Below are 17,550 nucleotides of genomic sequence, written 5' to 3'. Positions count from 1 at the left end.
ATGTTGACTTGTGTTCCCCTCTTCAAAGATACTTATATATACCTACATTGTCTTTGATCTCCCCATAATACTAGATAAAGGGGCTTATGCAAAGAGCTTATTTAATGGGCATGTGTGCAGTAGGTGATGTCTGTGTGTCTCTGAAAAAAATAGTTAGCTAGTACTTTTCAAACTTTAAGCATATAAATCATTTGTGGATTCTGATAAAATGTAGCTTCAGATTAAGTGGTTCTTGGATGGGGCCTGAAATTCTGCATTTCTAACAAGCTCCCCATGATGTCAATGCCATTAGTCCATGGACATATTTGGTTAGAAATGATTTTGACCAGAACCAGATGCATGTCTGTACACACACACACACACACACACACACACACACACACACACACACCAAAGTACATTTGCTAAAAGCAGGTGTGCCTTCTGAGACAATTACAATGTATTTGACTTCAGTTTTAAAGTCCTAATCATTTCTCACAGGTTTCTAGGTGGATATAGTTGCTGCCAATCATACCTCTCCTTTCGGTAATATAACTGCATTGCACTTATGTCTCAGTTGGCAGCATCCCGCTGAAGGTTTTTAAACATGTTAGTGGTCTTTGTCAAGAACAGATCTTATGAAGCACCACAGCCTGTTGCTTGTTTATTAATAGTTCTTTTACAGACAACTTGGAAGCATGCCTCTTCACTTTGCAACTATTTTAAAATTAAAATTACTTTCAACGCATTTTAAATATTTCTCTGGCGATAACATCTGCTTGGAAGCAGAATCCTTAACTCCTTTCACAGGGCTTTTTTTTTATGATTCCATAGCCTTATGAGTTTCCTTAATAGTACAAAATTCCACACAGAATCCAAGTGTGCACACAGGACAAGTCAGTGCATTGTTTTAAGTAAGTATCTGCACTGAATAATGTGTATTTTCCAGGATTCCTGTTGCCACTCATGTGAATGGGCCACATTTTGTTAATGTTACCAGCACACATGACATTTTTGAGGGTCCTTTTATTACAGATTGCCCTAATGTTCACATTCTTGGCTTATGTCTTATTGGACATGGATTTTGTTCCAATGGCATCTTTCTAAGAAGGCACTTCTCACTCTTGGTGGTAGCTTCTGCTGCTGCTGCTATTAAATTCTTCATGGACTCTGTACTGTGCCCTCCAATTCTCTTCTTGAGATCTGGAATATGTAATCTTAATACATCATATTTATCTAGTACGTATAAGGGTCACTTGTCTCGTCACATAAGGGTTTATTTTCCAAAGAAGATTCATTTAGCGATAGCCGCACGTGCACACGCACACACACGCACACACACACACACACAAGAGTAGCCTGAAAATGTTTGTGTCCTTTTGACACACATGACCCACATTAAAAATGGTAGATTATGCTTTGTGTTTTATCTGAATGAAGAACCAAACAGTGTAAGAGTTCATCAGCTCTACCTTGAATCTTTTCCTCAAATTTTCAAGGCTATTTAAAAGAACAAGCTTTAAACAGATTTTGTATCTCAGTTGGCTGAGATATAAGAGCAATTTAATAATTAGACAGTAATGATGAGCCACAGACAAGTTGCATTTGTTATTGAATTTTTGCTCAGCTATATCTACCAATTATCAAACAAAGTGGTTTTATAAGTTGATGTGTACTATAAAAATAGCATATATTTTTAAAATTATAATAATTTTTTCCATTCAAGTTCTGGTCCCTCTCATTGTCCTCATTAATCAAGTGTCTGTATGTATACTGGATAATATCTAGGACCTCCACTCTATTGAATCAGTCAATTTTACTATCTGTTCCAACATATACTGTCTTAACAACTTAAGCTTTATTACAATATTAATAAATGTTGGGACAATCCCCCATCTTTATTTTTCTTCTTAAGTAGAGTACTTTTGTATTCTTGGGTACAATTTCTTCAGAAAGGGCTTTTTGACCCCTTCTCACAAAATTGTGAATGACAAAAATGAACCTAGAAATCACTTGGAAAGGAAAAATCTTTAAAATATTGGGTTTATCCTTACATAAAATTCTTGTACATATTAAACTGTATGTTTTTTGTTTGTATACGTGGTATTACTTTTTAAAATGTATTTTGCATTCTGTATCAATAGTAAATACAATTGTAAATGATAAAATATCCTTCATAAAAAGAAACCTTTAATTTTAATGTACCTAATTTTATCCATTCTTGCATTGTCATTTGTTCTATAAAAATGTTACCCAATAAGTTTATTTTTGCCCCTAGGACACAATAAAGTTTTTCTTAATTTTCCTTTATTAACTTTATAGGTTAACCTTCAGAAATAGATATTCAATCCATCTAGCATTTGTTTTGTATGTCATGTTCGATTAAGTTCCTTGTTATCTATATGAAAGTGAATTTCCCTGACATAATCTACTTAATCTCTCCATCTTTCTGCAATGATTTATTGTAACACTTTATTATATATTAAATGCTGACATATGCATGGTCTGTTTCAAGCTTTCTGTTCTTCCAGTTGGTTTATCTGTGTGTTCTCTGTCATGCCAAAATTAAAAACATATGACTTATACTGTACTATGCCTTACTGTTATATTATTTTTAAAAGTTAATTAGGTTGTTTTTTTTTGTGTGTGTGTGTGTGCGTGCTTATATTTCTTATACATTTTAGAGTATTTTTTTAGGTTTATCAAAAACAAAATAAAAATCTGGAATGGAGATTGCATGGAATTTATATACATCTTAAATGGAATGGGCCCAGTCTGATGTGGCTCAGTTGGTTAGATAACAGAAGAGTCTGGGTTTCAATTTCTAGTCAGATCACATACCCAGGTTGTGGGTTCAATCTCCCATTGAGATGTATAGGAAAGGCAAACAATCGGTGTTTCACTCTCACATTTGATGTTTCTGTCTCTTCCTTTCCCTCTTCCTTCTTCTCTCTTTAGAATCAATGAAAAACATACCTTTGGGTGAAGATTAAAAAAAATGTGCTGGGAAAATTTTTAATAGCAAAAATGGATTAACCTAGACTATACAAATTATGTCTTCAAATTAACAACAAAGTTTTCAAAACTATAAGTGGGTTCACTGGGTAAAGAATGTGGGTAAACAAATGTATATGTGCCATTTACAAAGTAAGAAACCAAGAGTCAATAAGTATCTGAAAAAAATGCTCAAAATCACTGGAATTTAAAAATGCAATTAAAATTGCTTTATTCAATTAAAGCAACATTGGAATATCATTTTATACCTCAATTACTGTCTAATTAGAATACTTTATAATTTGCAGTGTCAATAGGGATATGTGAAGTTGTAAAATCCCCTTGTCCATATGAATATCTTTGAAACTCTCCCAGAAATCCGAATGCAATATATCATGCTCAGCAGAAAATAAGTACTTTTTGTGTTACAAAATGACAGATAATCAAGCTCAAGAAAAATCACATCATACGAAAACATGTTGACTCAAACAGTAACACCACTTTTAATTTGTCTTGCTCAATAAAGGTACGGCATGCAGGTATCTTGGAATTCTGGAAACCCTATATTAAGTTGAATTACTAATGCATGCCTCACACTGATAAAAAGGATAGACATAAACGAATTTTTATTAATATAAACAAATTGGGGCAAATTCACTATGCATAAATAGTAGGTATGCGATATTCCTTTTTTAAATTATCTTTATTGTTGAAAGTATTACAGATGTCCCCTTTGTTTTGTTTTTTATTTTTCCTCCCATTGGCCCCCTCCCACTCACACCCACCCCTTCCAAGCCCTCACCACACATTGTCTGTGTCCATGGGCTATACATATATCCATATAAATTCCCCTGTCAATCTCTTCCCCCTCACCCCCATATACCCAGCTCCCTCCAAAATTGATTAGTTTGTTCTGGATCTATTTTGTTCATCAGTTTATTTTGTTCATTAGATTCCACATATGAGTGAGATCATGTGATACTTATCTTTCTCTGACTGACTTATTTCACTTAGCATAATACTCTCCAGATCCATCTTATGCTGTTGCAAATGGTAAGAGTCCCTTCTGTTTTACCACCATGTAGCATTCCACTGTGTAAATGTACCACAGCTTTTTTATCCACTCATCTATTAATGGGCACTTAGGCTGTTTCCAAATCTTAGCTATTGTATATTGTGCTGCTGTGAACAAAGGGGTGCATACATTCTTTCTGATTGGTGTTTCGGGTTTCTTAGGATATATTCCTAGAAGTGGGATCACTGGGTCAAATGGGAGTTCCATATTTAATTTTTTGAGGAAACTCCAAACTATGTTCCACAGTGGCTGCCACAGTCTGCATTCTCATCAGCAGTTTACTAAGGTTCCCTTTCTCAACATCCTCGCCAACACTCATCATTTGTTGGTTTGTTGATGATAACCATTCTGACAGGTGTGAAGTGATACCTCATTGTCCTTTTAATTTGCATCTCTCAGATGATTAGTGACTTTGAGCATGTTTCATGTCTCCTGGCCTTCTGTGTGTCCACTTTGGAAAAGTGTCTATTTAGACACTTTGCCCATTTTTTTAAATTGAATTCATTTGTCTTCTGTTTGTTAACTTGTATGATTTCCTTATATGTTTTGAAAATTAACCCCTTATTGGATGTATCATTGACAAATGTGCTCTCCTATGCAGTGGGCTCTGTTTTCACTTTGTTGATGGTTTCTTTTGCTGTGCAGAAGCTTTTTATTTTTATGTAGTCCAATTTGTTTATTTTTCTCCTTAGTTTCTGTTGCCCTGGTAGTTGTATCCATTTACATATTGCTATGAGAGTTGTCTGAGATTTTGATGCCTATGGTGTCTTCTAAAATTTTTGTGGTTTCATAACTTATACTTAAGTCTTTTATCCATTTTTAGTTTATTCTTGCGTATGGTGTAGGTTGGTGGTCTGGTTTCATTTTTTTCCATGTACCTGTCCATTTTGCCCAACACCATGTAATGAAGAGATTGTCTTTACTCCATTGTACGCTCTTGCCTCCTTTGTCAAATATTAATTGACCATAATGGCTTGGGTCAATTTCAATGTTTATGTTCTGTTCCACTGATCTATATGCCTGTTCTTGTGCTAGTACCAGGTTGTTTTGATTACAGGGGCTTTATAGTATAACTTGATATCTGTTATTGTGATTCCTCAACTTTGTTCTTCTATCTCAAGATTGCTGTGGCTATTTGGGTCTTTTATGGTTCCATATAAATTTTTTGGAGTATCTGTTCTAGATCTGTGCAATATGTGATTGGTATTTTAATAGGGATTGTATTAAATGTTTAGATTGCCTTGGGTAGTATGGACATTTTAATGATGTTGATTTTACCAATTCATGAACATAGTATATTCTTCCATTTGTTTATATCTTCCTCTGTCTCTTTTTTCAATGTAATATACTTTTTTTAAGTACAGGTCTTTTACCTCATTGGTTAAGGTTATTATTAATTATCTTATTTTTTTTTGTTGCAATGGTAAGTGGGATTATTTGATTAGTTTCTCTTTAGGAGAATTTATTATTGATGTATAAAAATGCCATCCATTTCTGGGTGTTAGTTTTATATCCTGTTATATTGACAAATTCATTTATTAAACCTAGTTGTTGTTTTTTTGTTTGTTTGTTTGTTTTTTTGGTGGATTCTATAGGGTTTTCTATGTACAATATCATGTCAACTGTGAATAATGAGACTTTTGTTTCCTCCTTTCCAACTTGGATGCCTTTTATTTCTTCTTCTTGTCTGATTGCTATGCTAGGCCTTCCAGTGCTATGTTGAATAAGAGTGGTGAAAGCAGATATTCTGGTATTGTTCCTGTTCTTAGGGGAAATGGTTTTAGCTTTTGCCCATTGAGTATAATGTTGGCTGCAGGTTTTTCATATATGGTCTTTATTATGTTGCGGTATGATCCCACTATTAAAACTTTGCTGAGAGTTTTTACCAAAAATGGGTGTTGGATTTCATCGAAAGCTTTTTTCTGCATCTATTGATATGATCATGTGATTTTTGTCTTTAAATATGTTTACTAGTTGAACCAGTTAATAATGCAGATTTTATAATCAAAGAAAACACTATAATTTCAAGAGAAACATCGAAAGTGCTTTATTAAAAGTAATGTCCATCCATAGCTACAGATTTCCTCCATCTTTCAGGTAATTTGTGGATACTGTCACAATAGAATTTTTTTTTTGTTTTGAGGCAAACCATTCAGAGACCCAATTTTCCACTTCTTCATATGTTTTGAAGTGCTGCTCAGAAAGTGCGTGTGTGTACCATTGATCAGAATGATACAAAAGATCAACAAATCCAAGAGCTGATTCTTTGGAAAGACAAACACATCTAATAAACCTTTAGCCAGACTCATCAAAAAAGAAAGAGAGATGACCCAAATAAACAAAATCAGAAACAAAAGAGGCAAAGTAACAAATGAACTCACAGAAATACAAAGGATCAGAAAAAATACTGTGGAAAAATATTCCAACAAGCTGGACAACGTGGATGAAATGCACATATTCCTAGAAAAATACAATCTGCAATATTTTTTATAAGCATTGAGGGAAACTAAGCACAAGTAAAATACAGATTTACATCTCTTAGCTATGGTGCTTTTTTATTTTCTTGGCTCTCATTTAAATTTTCTATTTAATCAAAACTAATTTTATACTTTTTCAGTACATTATTTTTGTATATGCAGCATCAAAAACATCAACTCACCTAAAAGCAACAAAAAAATATTTTATCTTCATGATAGACACTCATGTCATGATGTAGTGTGTCATAGTAGCAAAGAAATGAATATTGAATCAAAGTACAGATCAGGGTGACCTAGACTACAGGAAAAAGTGGACATGACAAGAGGATGACAACTCAAACAAGTCAAAAGGAACTATATAAAAATCAAAGCAATAATGAATTTCACTAGACACAACGAGCTCTTATTATCAGTAGATGAATTGAAATCTCTTTTTTTCTTTGCGGGGTGAGAGTAGAAAATGAAAATGACAAGAGACAAGTGAAACTTAGGTAGTATAGAAAAAAGTATTTCTTTGTAGACACTTTCTTGTTCGGAATTCCATTTCATTTCAATGAACTTTTCATATGTTTTCACTGATACACTTGTTCTTCCAAAATTCTGTCCATTTACAATAACTGCCAAATTTAAAAATAATATTTACAATAATTGTTTTCCCTAGTTTATACAATTATTTCAAAGATAGTATTTGTTATTTCTCAAGCTAACTGAATTATTTAGGTCAGGCACATGGTATTATTATTAGTAAACCTATATTGTACTTTAAACGGTTAAATTTGAAAGATCTTTTAAACAAATAACTGAAAGATCTGAACAAAAACCTAGTTCTTCTTAATCCAAATGCTGTGTTTCTGCCATGATCGCATTTCTATGATATTATCATTGAATTTGTAGTAGTTTAGATAATTCAGCAGATATAATATGAATCTTATTTAGATGTGCATTTTTAGGTAAGAGAACAGTAAAGGATTATCATGCTAAATCTGGAACTTTCTGATGGTGTTAATGATGTTCTCTGAAGCAGTTCAAAATGCAATCATTTGTGTTTACTACGTATATTTTAATGTTTATATTCTTTAGACAGAACAGTTCTAGAATTATCTTATTTGTGAGGCAAAAATTAAAAGATGGCAACACGTTAAATTTAATTTTTGTAAATACAGAAGTAAAAGATATTTTGGCTTTAGTAGTCTGAGTAAGAAAAATGAAATTAGTGAGGGGACAGTTTTAGCAAAATGGCAAGAAATTCATAAATATATTTTGAACAAACAGCAGATTAAACTGCAAAATAATTTGGATATAAACAAGAAATTTATTTGGAGGAATGACCTGGTGAGTTAAAAAACAGAAAAAGAAAAAAGAGGAGGCAGGGAAATCACACTGGCAGAAAGAAGAAGGAAAGAGAAACACTAAATGACAAAAGAGGAGAAACAGTGCAGGAAAAGAAAAAGCTCTGATAAGGGAACTAATCTTTCTTCACTGCGATGTGAATGACCAGCCTCTGTGATGACTGGCGGCAAGTTGTTGAGGATGTTCAGTGCTTAATTATAGGCAGGATCAAATCCACCAAAGGGACTATTTCTCCCTCTTCTCTTTCCTCCAGTACCATACTGTAATACCCACAGACTAAGACATTTCTCTTTTTATTAATGCCCCCATGTCCTTCTGTGACTGGAGGATTGCATAGGTGGAATTGCTCCTTCACTAGTGGGAGTGGCGTTCTTGGAAGCAGCTGGAATAAGCATTTCTGGAGGCCCACATGGAAGGATGAGATGTGGTAGACAGGCTTATTTTTGTGAAATTATATTCCTCAGTTTCCAAAGTCCCATTTCCCTTAAGCTTGTGGTAGACAAGCTTATTTTTGTGAAATTATATTCCTCCCATTTCCAAAATCCTGGAAAAGGTGCAGCTGGGTAGAGCTAGAAGCAAAACCAGAGTCCCAAGTTTCCATCCCATGGTGGAGCTGAGTCCAGCAGAGCATTGAAACAGGAATTTTAGGGGTAAAATAGGACAGGTTTTGGGTTGTTGTGTGTTCATTTTCATTAGTTTTCAGGAAGTTTTTTATTTATTTCTTGATCTCATCGGTAACACATTCATTATTTAATATACTATTTAGCCCCCATGTGTTTGAATGTTTTTAGGTGTTTTTACTTCAGTAGATTTCTAATTTCATTCCACTGTGACCTGAGAAGATTGTTGACATGATCTTCCCCCCCAGGCAAAGCTACCTGTACAGCTAATGCCTGCCTGAGGAAGATGGGCTCTGCAGTGAGGGAATGACTCAGCCCAGGAAACCAGGGTGTCTGCCTTCTGAGTTCTAACCCCAGAGCCCCCAGTCCTGGCTTCTGCTCACTCAGCTCCTGTCCACTCAGCCCTTCCTCTGCTGGTGCACAGGATGGGTGGCTCCACAGGGAATTTTGTGCATTGGCCCCTTAAGAGGGTGCCTGAATTTCCAGCTGCCTCTGCCTAGCCGACAGCAACTCTGCTGCTTTGCACAGCTAGATGTTATGTGGGTACCCTTCTCTGTTCTAGTGCTCTTTCCTGGGGGGCGGGCAGCTTGGGGATTAGACCCCAGAGTTCTCGGTGGCAGCCCCCCACAGCTGAGATATCTCTTGGGACTTCAGTTGCTGTCTGTCCGAGCCCAGCCTGCCCTTTCACGCCTCCTCCCCTCCTACCAGTCTCTATGGAGTCTCCACTTTTGGTCTTTGTTATAAGGGTTCTCTCCAGCAAGTCTTCTGTTGATTATTCAGGAAGTTCTTCTGTATTTTAGTTGTAATTCCATTTGGGTGTTGGGAACATGTTTGTGCAGCATCCACTTACTCTGCTGCCATTTTTAATCTCTATATTTCTTACTTAATATGGAGCTGTTGCATATTGATTCAAAGAACCATAGGAGTAATGCTGGGCAATGCATTTTTATCAGAAATGTATAGAATGAATTCAATCACCATTTTTTCATTAACTCTATATTTGTATTTATATTTGTTATTATTATCATATCTGGTTTTTAATTTTAATGCACAAAAACATATTGTATTTTGAAACTCCCTCATAGACATTCTCAAATTCCTACTTTATCCATAATTTCACATATTTGGTTGAAGTAAAAAAAAAAAAGTCAATATATTCTATTTTCTCTTTAAGCATAATGAATAAATTTTTTAAAAGGGGCAAACACACATCCATAACAACAATGACATCAACCAAGGCACCAAACCCCATGTGACTGAGAAAGTATACTCCTGATATATTGGTGCTTTACATCATTTTAAGATCTCAGGCTTGTGCCACCCAATCCCAGAAGTATAAAGATGGGTGAAGAATTTTAGCAATTCAGAAATCAGTGAGATGCAGAATAAGAGGGACAGGGCTCAACCACCACCCAAATTTTACTTATTATTCATTATCACTGGAATATAAGCATTCCATTTCTGGATTTCCTAAATCTCTTCATGGAAATTATTTTGAGAAAAGCCACATATGTTTGCTTTTTACCACACATGTGCTAAAGTTGGAATGATACAGAGAAGCTTAGCATGGTCCCTGCATAAGAACAACATGGAACTTTTAGTGTTCTGTATTTTTAATTAATTGTTCCAGAGTTTTTGTTAAGGTAATAAATTTGTTTTGAAAATAGTAGTGATGATTGCACAATATTGTGAAGATAATTAATACCAGGGAATTTACACTAAAATTATTTAAAACAGCAAATTTTATAATATTTATAGTACATATTTTTAAAATATTAGCAAATAAGCTTACTAAAACAAGATACATTTACTTTTAGAAGGTCCATTATATTGAATCATTGTTCCAGATTCTCCTTGTTCTTTTAAAGGAAAATTGAAAATTAATTAGAAGAACAAGAATACAAAATTGTAATTATGATTTATTTCTCATTTTAAAGCTGAATAACAAATACAGCAGTGCTTTGCACATGAAATACATTGAAAAGTAAATAATTAATATGTAATTAAAGCCATAGTAGTGATATTGTTATGATTAATCCAGTTATTAATTAACTGGATAGCCAAATATTATAAGCATGACCAGTAAAGTCTGGGTGAAAAAGAGAAGGTGATTTTATGTCAGTCACAGCTGGGAACAGGCTATTCACCAGAACAGGTGTGGCCACTACAAGGGCACAAAATCTGAAGTACATGAACTCCTAAACAAAGGGAGTTCTCTCCCTTGCCCTTCGAGGCCCTCTTACTCTCTTTGCACTCGTATTGTGTGGGGAGGGGTGTGCTCTTACACTTTACCCTAGCCCACATGGCTTATGGCCATGTGACCCCACACAGTGGACTAATGGAATACAACTAGCCTGATGTTGATACGGAAGTTTTGGACTGGAACCCGGATTCTTTGTCTGCTGGAGTCGAAGAATGAATCCACAGACAGAAAGACAAACAATCCAATTTAAAAATGGGCAAAGGACCTAAATAGACACTTCTCCAAAGAGGACATGCAGATGGCCAAGAGACATATGAAAAAATGCTCAAAGTCACAAATCATTTGAGAGATGCAAATTAAAATGACAATGAGGTATCACCTCACACCTGTCAGAATGGCTACCATCAATAATTCAACAAATGACAAGTGCTGGTGAGATTGTGGAGAAAAGGGAACCCTAGTATACTGATGGTGGAAATGCAGACTGGTGCAGCCACTATGGAAAACGGTATGGAGTTTCCTCAAAAAAATTAAATATGGAACTGCCATTTGACCTAGTAATCCCACTTCTAGGAATATATCCTAAGAAACCCAAAACACCAATCAGAAAGGATGTATGCACCCCTACGTTTATATTACCACAATTTACAATAGCTAATATCTGGAAACAGCCCAAGTGCCCATCAGTAGATGAGTGAATAATAAAGAAACTGTAGTACATTTATACCATGGAATACTTTGAGGCAGTAAAAAAGAAGAATCTCTTGCCCTTTGAGACAGCATTGAGGGACCTGAAGAGTATCATGCTAAGTGAAATAAGTCAGTCAGAGAAAGACAAATATCACATGATCTCATATGTGGAATCTAAGTAACAAAATAAACTGATGAATGGAGTGGGCCCAGAGACTGGAAGCATGGAACAGAGTGCTGAATCTTGGAGGGAAGGCAGGGGAGGGTGGGTGGGTGGGAGGTAATCAACCAAGGACCTTGTATGGACAGAAACAATGGGTTGGTGAGGGCCTGGGGCAGGGGACAGCTGGAGGGGGTCAATGGGGGGGAAAAAGGTGGCATATGTAATACTTTCAACAATAAAGAATAAAATAAAAAATAAAAATAAATAAAAAGATAGGGTGAAAAGGCAGAAATTGCATGGAAAAAATAAGAATTAATGTTTGCAAAACATAGACTGAATGTATAAAATGACTTAAAACTTAAAAACTGAATTGATAAAAAAAACAATCATAGGCAAACTAAACTATGGCTATCTGTAATATGCTTTTATAACTTCCAAGCAAAATGAAACACAATGACCACAATTACTTAAAAATTGTTCTCAGAAATTTCTTAACAATGGATTGTGCTAATTTTAATTCAACAGTGGCAAATTTACTGACTACAAATTAACATATGTTTTCAGGTGCATTTTGTTATTTGGACCATAGAGATAGTTGCATCATTGGACTATGAAAAGATTTTTATTTATTTATTAAAATTTTTACTTTTATTGACAGAAACCATTTTATTTTCTTTCATTATTTTCAGCAATGTGATTATTTTATTTATATGTATTTAGATAATGCACTCTTTGAATATTTTATCTAATTTTGCTTTATCTCATTTTTCACAAGGCATTAATTTCTTAAACTTGATATGTGTTAATATGTGTATGTAGGATGTATGCAATATAATTTATCCATGCATGTTTCAAGTCATGGGTCCCTAAACTAATTTTTACACTTGGGAAATTTATCAGACATATAACATATACACACATAAACACACACTAATATACAAATATATCCACATATATGCATAGATACATATAATAAACATAAATGTTAAATATATATAGTTAGAAATAAAAATGTTGCTAAAAATAAAATTGAGAAAATTTGTTAAAAGCCAAATAAAAAGATAAAAATGAGAAATGTGAGATGTTATCCAAAGTTCAAGAAACCTAATGTGCTTGCCTCTAGATGTAAGAACAGATAATATTGAGAAATAAAAATAATGTTAAAAAAATATAGAAAAAATGCTCAGTGTTGAAGGTCATGTATTTATATTGAATGACCAAAATTAAAAATAAAACAGAACCAGAAAATTATCATAAAATTCTAAACATTAAGAATAAAGAGATCCTAAAAACCCAATGACTATTACAAAAACAGTCATTTACAAAAGAAAAGCAGTGGATTTCAATCAGACTTTCTGTTGGGGAAGGCAGTATCCATAGGCATGCAGTCTTTCATCACCCACTTGCCTGCATAAGACTGGGCCTGGGCTCAGGACATTTCCTTACCAAGAAATAAACAACCCATACAGCCTGTTCCCAACTTATCACCTTGTGTGGAAGTACAGTTCCCTGTTTCAGTCTAAATGAATGCTCTTTTTTCTTTGCTGCAAGCATGTGCATCATATGGCATCTGGCCAATCCTCCTGCTAGGGATGGCACAATGTCCTTCAGGGTGTATGTAGGCACACTGACCTGCATTGGCCTCCAGGAGAGACCCGCTGGTCATGATACGCCAGTGCCCATTATTGAAGCTGATCTTGCTCATTCTCTTCTCTAAGTGAGTAAACATTGTTCCATCGAGTGCTTGACTGCATTGTGTTCTTCTTGGGGAGACTAATACCATGGTGCAAAGGGCGGAAGTGTTTAGAGTTCTCCCTGAAGATTGGTAACACAAGCACATTAATCTGCTCAACATTTTCCAATAGCAACACTGGATGGCCGTAGAAAATGGATCAGTGATTTCAAATCCAGAATTTTATTTTATTATGATTTTAGAAAAAAATATTAGTGGCCTAAATGTAAAACTATTCGTGACCTAAAAATGTAAAATGTAAAAGAAAATGTAAAAATGTTAGACAATTTTAATATTAGAGAAGGAAATGTAGAATAATATAGGGGGACGTATACTTATTTTAAAATTCTGAAGGTTATAAGATATGTTGAATATTTATTTCTAAAGAAATGTATTTTAGTGTACTATTAAGATATATAACATTACAACTCTTACAAAAGTAAAACGAAAAGCAGTAATAATTTATTTATCAAACATTAGCTTGAGAAGATAGTATAACCCATCTATTTATATGATAACCACTTGGTATTGTTTAAAGTTGTTAAGATTCTGCCCCAGCCCTTGCCAGTGTGGCTCAGTTGGTTGAGCATTCATTACCCCAGGCAACAAAAATTCACTGGCTCAGAGCACACGCCTGAGTTGCAGGCTTGATTCCCAGTAGAGGGTATGCAGGGGGCAGCTGATTGATGTTTCTCTGTAACAGTGATGTTTCTCTCTCTTTCTCCCTCTCCCTTCCTCTTTCTCTAAAATAAAATAAATAAATAAATAAATAAAAACATTTTTAAAAATTCTGTCCCCAATTTGCATTTAATTCCAATGTGTGTGTGGTTGGGGGGTGGGGGGTGTTTTTCCACACCACCAAGCAATTCTCAGACACCAGTTGGGTGTTCTACAATTCAACTGAACTCTGCCACTACCTACCTGGAGATATTGTTGGATACTTACCACAGATTAAGGGCTGAGACTTAGGAGACTGCCCTCCTCCACTTTAGACGCCAAGTTCAAGTTTAGATTGTCACCTTCTAATGACCTCCTTCTTGGGTTCCATTAATTTGCTAGAGCCACTCACAGATACCAGAGAAACATCAATAAAAGGTTTATAGCTTACGGTTTCTTATAAAAGGATGTAATGCAGGAACTGTCAGATGGAAGAGATGCATGGGGTAAGCTTTGGGGAAAGGGTGAAGTGTTTTCCTCTAACCTACCCCTTTGGGTGTACTGCTCTCTCTCCTCAAATCTCCATGTGTTTACTAATCTGGGAGCTCTCCAAAATTTGGCCTTTTTGGGTTTTATGGAGGCTTAGTTATATAGGCATCATTGATTGAATCATTGACCGTGGTTGACTGATTCCACTTCCAGCCTCTATGCCCTCTCAGGGAGTGAGGGGTGGAACTGAAAGTTCTAACCCTCTAATCAAATGGTTGGATTTTTGGCAATCCAGCCAAATTGTTAGTCGTGGGCCAAAAATCACCTTATTAAAATAACTAAAGACACTTTTAGGGCTGTCATCACTTAAGGAATTCCAGTGGTTTAGGAACTCCTAGGTTCCAGAAACAGAGACGAAAATCAAATGCATTTTCTTTTTATAAATGACAATGTCACAGTTGTTAAATTAAGAAATAGGTAAAACTATTTTATATAATTATTAAAAGAAGCACCAGAAGAAGTAAAACTGAGAAGAGTTTTTAAGTAGATTCTGAAGAATCAGACTGATTGGAAAGCAAATGCCAAATTGGATTCTGGTTTTTTATTATAATCTCTTGTCATTTTTATTTCTTACCACTAATATATTATACTTGGAGAAAATGTAGTTTTATTAAAATAAAACTAAAGCAGAATAAATGTATATCTTATTGATCTGAAGTCCAAGCAAATTACATAAAGTAGCTTAAATCTCACAGAAAAGGTATCAGATTTATGCATATGCAGCCTAGAATACTACCAAGTCTTCATGAACCTAACTACTTAAATTCCATAATGTTTAGTTTCTTAAAATTCAGTGTTTAAATTTTGTTTATCCAAGATTTATAACAATATATGCTGGAATCATAACTAAAGCAGTAATACTTGAATTACATGGACATTTTAAAATATTAAAAAGTCAATTTTTAATATCCTTGTAGCTTATAAGATACTTAAATGTCTTTGTTTTCTGGATAAATTTCTTAAGGGGCAAGAAATTCGTGCATGGGGGGGGTGTGTGTCCCTCAACCCAGCCTGCACCCTCTCCAATCTGGGACCCCTAAAGGGATGTCCGACTGCCCATGTAGGCCCAATCCTGGTGAGATCAGACCTATACGGGAAATCAGGCATCCCTCTCACAATCCAGGACTGCTGGCCCAACCATTCGCCTGCCTGCCTGCCTGATTGCCACTAACTTCTTCTGCCTGCCATCCTGATCACCCCCTAACCACTCCCCTGCCAGCCTGATCAACGCCTAACTGCTCCCCTGCTGGCCCAATTGCCCCTAATTGCCCTTCCTTGCCAGCCTGGTCACCCTAACTGCACTCCCTTGCAAGCCTGGTCGCCCCTAACTGCCCTCCCCCACAGGCCTGGTCCCCCCCAACTGTCCTCCCTATAGGCCTTGTCCCTCGCAACTGCCCTCCCCTGTAGGCCTGGTCCCCCCCAACTGCCTTCCCCTGCAGGCCTGGTTTCCCCCAACTGCCCTGCTCTGCTGGCCCAGTCACCCCAAACTGCCCTGCCCTGCTCATCTGGTCGCCCTTAACTGTCCTCCCCTGCAGGCCTGGTCCCCACAACTGCCCTCCCCTGCAGGCCTGGTCCTCCTCAACTGCCCTCCCTTGCAGACCTGGGTCCCCCCCGACAATTGTCTTCCCCTGCAGGCCTGATCGCCCCCAAGTGCCCTCCTTTGCAGGCCTGGTCCCTCCCAACTGCCCTTCCCTGCTGGCCATTTTGTGGCAGCCATCTTGTGTCCACTTGGGGACAGCCATCTTTGACTACATAGGGGCAGCCATCTTGTAGGTTGGAGTGATGGTCAATTTGCATATTACCCTTTTATTAGATAGGATGATAATAAGTTTAAAGATTATTAAAATAGAGTTTTTGTTTTGAAAATGTGGGGATATATTTTCCATTCTAACACTTGCTTATCATTTTATATCTTTACTAGAGGCCCAGTGCATGATTTAATCATGCACCTGGTGCACCAGCTGGCTGTCTGTCCGCTGGTGCCCCAGGCCTTCCGAAAGCCTCCGGCGCGGCAGAGGCTTTCGAAAGGCCTTGTGCCGGCGCAGACAGACAGACAGCTCCCCCGCTTTGGCTTTTGATCGCGGGGGAGCCGGCTGGCTGTCTGTCCGTCGGTGCACCAGGCCTTCCGAAAGCCTCCGGCGCAGCCATGACACAGACGCTGAGCTCGCGGCGCCACTGGCGCCGCGAGCTCAGCGTCCTGCTGGCCCAATCAGCTACCCCGGCCACTCTGAGTCCCGCCCCCTGCGCCTCCTGCTGGCCCAATCGTGGGCGTAGCGGAGTGATGGTAATTTACATGTTACCATTTTATTATGTAGGACTAGAGGCCTGATGCATGAAGATTTGTGCAAGAATGGGCCTTCCTTCCCCTGGCTGCTGGCACCGCGCCTTCACTCCAGCCCAGAGCCCACCTTTGTGCCTTCCCATGCTGCCCAGAGGCCCGTAGCTGCTGGGGTGGTGCAGAATGCCTGCGTCATCGCCATGGTGACAACGCAAGCATCCCAGCCAGCCCCGGGCCTCTTGGCGCCTGCATATGCAAATTAACCTGCCATCTTTGTTGGGTTAATTTGCATACTCACTCTTGATTGGCTGGTGGGCATAGCGAAGGTACGGTCAATTAGCATGTTACTCTTTTATTAGGTAGATAAAGTACCTGTTATGTAAGAATATATTTTCTTTAATATTGCATTTAAAATCACTGTTTATAGGTCTAGTTAATCATGTGTTACTTCATATCATAGAGATTCATTGACTTTTCACTTAGTACACAACATATACTCCTGGATAAGACTCATTTATGCCTACAAGTGGAACATACATAGTAAAAAAATATAAAACAAGTTACATTTAGTTCCTTTTTTGATGAATATGGTCCAAACTTTTAAATCTGGAATTGTAACATTCCAAAATATTTGCTATTCATTTATTGCTTTACTTTCTCTTTTTGTTCTGCTTTTTTTATAACTTTTCTTAGGGTTGATGCTTCTCAAACTCCTACATTCATCCTGTCTTATGATTATGAGGTTACATTAATTTTGTTTTTGTTTTTTAAAACAGGGCCATT

This window comes from Cnephaeus nilssonii, assembly GCF_951640355.1.
Source record: "Cnephaeus nilssonii genome assembly, chromosome: 8".
Taxonomy (NCBI): domain Eukaryota; kingdom Metazoa; phylum Chordata; class Mammalia; order Chiroptera; family Vespertilionidae; genus Cnephaeus; species Cnephaeus nilssonii.
Note: the sequence above shows the minus strand (reverse complement) of the source record.